Here is a 3,220-nt window from a genome sequence, read left to right on the forward strand (position 1 = left end):
CGCCTCACCGCCACCAATGGATACCTAAATTTATATGTGATATCCTCGACTATAGTAGCATAGACGTAAGGATTGAGGCTTGTTTGGAAATCTGATGATTGGCTTCCTACATTTAAGTGCCACCCTAATGTACATACATACACACATGCATAGTTTTAATTACAGTTATGTATGTACATATATTTGTAAATAATGAAATGTTTGTATATTCAAGTGTAGCTGTCAATTGGCTAATATTATTCCGAATTTTTAGAAATTTTCTAAAACACACAAAAGAAAAATAGTAAACTGGTCGATATGTTGTGTAGTTATTAGTATGACCAGCGGTGTACATGGTCATTTAATATACATATGTATGTGTATATATGTATCTACGTACGTGTGTACAAATGTAGGTATATGCAGTATTTTCCGTTTAGACGCCTATTCGCTTAAGTGCACTTTCCGCTTAAGTGCACAATTTTGCCAAAATACTGCTTCATGAAATGGGTTTTGTACGAAATTTCCACGTTTAGCTACATTTCCGCTTGAAAGCTCTGTTTTTAAGTAAGTTTTCTTCGATTCGTACGAAAAGTACTGCGCTTACCAGCACTAACATTTTTTCAACGGTTATTTTTGCTAACATATCACTATTTTTGTGAACCTGTGCGATTACCCTCTTCTGGAATCAGTAGTGGCGATGAAGACCCAGAAGCAAATAATAATGCCTCTGTAGTGACTAGTGTTAAAGAGGCCTTATTCGTGATAAATAGTAAAAAAAAAAATCTTGAATAACAGTATTGACACAAATTTTAAAATCGAAAACAAAACAAATCACAGTTTTTATTTTTCCGCTTTGCTAAATATTTCGCTTAGGTGCACCAAATCAAAAATCCCGAAATAATATACAGTTACAGAAAGATCACGAAAACAGCAGTGTGAGTTTAGAAAAATTAGAAATTAGTTTGAAATGCAAATGGTAATACATACTTCTCAATAGCAACTTATGATCTCATCAAAATAATTGCAAATCAATTGCTATTATTTACTAATTATTACAAACGGCAATCAAAAAGATATGCATATTAAAAATAAGGCAAATACAACAACAACATATGTACGTATGTTTGTGTAAATAACGCACAAAATTAAACAATGCGTGTCCCAGAAGTCATCAAAGCTCATAACAAGGCCAAATCAGTCATCATTCTATAATTTCAGTATGTGTATACTATTTAGCTGCATGCAAGTAAATGCAACGACTAGCCAGTGCCGGTAAACTGGGCCAACGCCCTAATAAAAAATTATGACGACACAGATCGTCGAGCGCTTGACAAATGCGCTCATACAAAAATTTAAATACGCAGTCAGAGAGTTTGAAATCGATCGGCACGTACAAAATATGTATATGTATTTGCACTAATTAGGGTGGTTCAAAACTACATGCGGGAAATTAAAGTTTAAAATGTTAAGCTCTCACCCCCTAGCAATTTGATAAGTGGAAAAAAAAATTACCCGTAGATTTCTTTTTGTAAAAAAACGATATTTAGAACCACCTCAAAGCCGCATGAAGTTGTCTCCATTTTATATGGGGAAAAAAACTTTTTTGTAGAAATGCTATAGAATTTTTCGATGGGAAAACTCTGTTTCTCTTTAGGACATTTCCAATAATAATAGCCATTTGTTTATTTAACTGCTTTTTAATATTAACAATTTTTATAGGTCCCTCAAAGCCAGAAAAAAATCCAAAGGCGGATCGACACAAAATCGTTGATTATTAAAAAATGGTAAAATAAACAATTGGGCATTGTTATTAGAAGTCTCCTAATAAAAGGAAACAGAGTTTTTCGATCGAAAAATATTGATTTTCAAGAATTCTAAACCATTTTTACGAAAAAGTGTTTTCCCCATATAAAATGCATGGAAAACTTCAATGGCTTTGAGGCATATATAAAAATATATATATATTTTTAGCAAAAAATACGGGTGAGCTTAACATTTTTACCTTTTCTCCACCCTAATCAACATAGATACTATAAATAAATACATACTTGTTAATTCACTAGTTATCTGTATATCTAGACTATGCTCGCTGGGGAATCGTCTAATGTTGAAAACTGCTGTTGGAGATGGGCGAGGAGAGGTGAGAGCAGTGGCAGTAGCACAGCGTTCACATTTTATAGCAAATGAATTCGCTACTGTGCGCCGAGTTATTGAACAGATAATCAGTTTAGTTGCAGCTGCATTTAGCGAGAGCTTCCACAGCAGAAGAGAGATCAGTTAGAGATCAAGCGCAGCAGCGATAGAGTAATGATTCCATATATACATGCATGCATACATACATACATACAAATGGATGTGAACATCGCTTACATGTAGTCAACTGACATTCATTAGAGAAATAAAAATGAATATTTGTGCTTTATTTTGTAATTTCCGACTGAAATATGAAAAAAATAAAACATAGAACTTGAAATGCTGTAGTGTAGAAGAGAGATATATGTAGTACAGCAAAAACAAACAAAAAAAAAATTAATAAGAGCGCCTAAGTAGGTTTATATTTATTCATAAGCGCCAGTGGAATCAAATATAAAAAATATTAATTAGAAGAAAAGCAAAACAGACATTATTTCCAACCTGACAACTGAGCGCTGAAGTGGAGTGGAGGTTACGAAAGCAAATAGCTTTGGAACTGAAGCGTGAATGGCGACGACGACGACGACAGTCACAACCACAGCTGCAGCAGAGTTCTGAAAATAGTGGCGTTGGTGCTGATTACAATCGCCTTACCGGTGAGGCGGATGGGGCCGCCTTGCCGGTGAGGCGGATGGGGCCGCCTTGCCGGTGAGGCGGATGGGGCCGCCTTACCGGTGAGGCGGATGGGGGCCGCCTCACCACTGCCAGCTCATCAATGTTGGTGCGCGCGCTGCGTTTCAAGCGCAATGATGACACAGTTTATGGCGTGCAGCTATTTTCAAATGCATCTAGAATTTGCGTTTACTTTCATTCGTTGCTATTGATATTTCCAAATGAGCGTGCTGTGAGTTGTGCAATCATTTTTGTACAAACATTTTTTTTGTTGATTTCTTAGATTTCTTAACCTTACATTTCGTCACCGCCCAAGTTGCATGCAGTATTATTATTTGCACACGCATGCACAAGCATGCTTACAATACTTTTTTATTTTTGATTTTTATGAAACGCATTACTGCACTTATTTGCACATATTTGAAATTTAAAA

This window comes from Rhagoletis zephyria, unplaced genomic scaffold (assembly GCF_001687245.7).
Source record: "Rhagoletis zephyria isolate East Lansing unplaced genomic scaffold, Rhagoletis_zephyria_1.1 Rzeph_scaffold_02311, whole genome shotgun sequence".
NCBI classification, from domain to species: Eukaryota; Metazoa; Arthropoda; class Insecta; order Diptera; family Tephritidae; genus Rhagoletis; species Rhagoletis zephyria.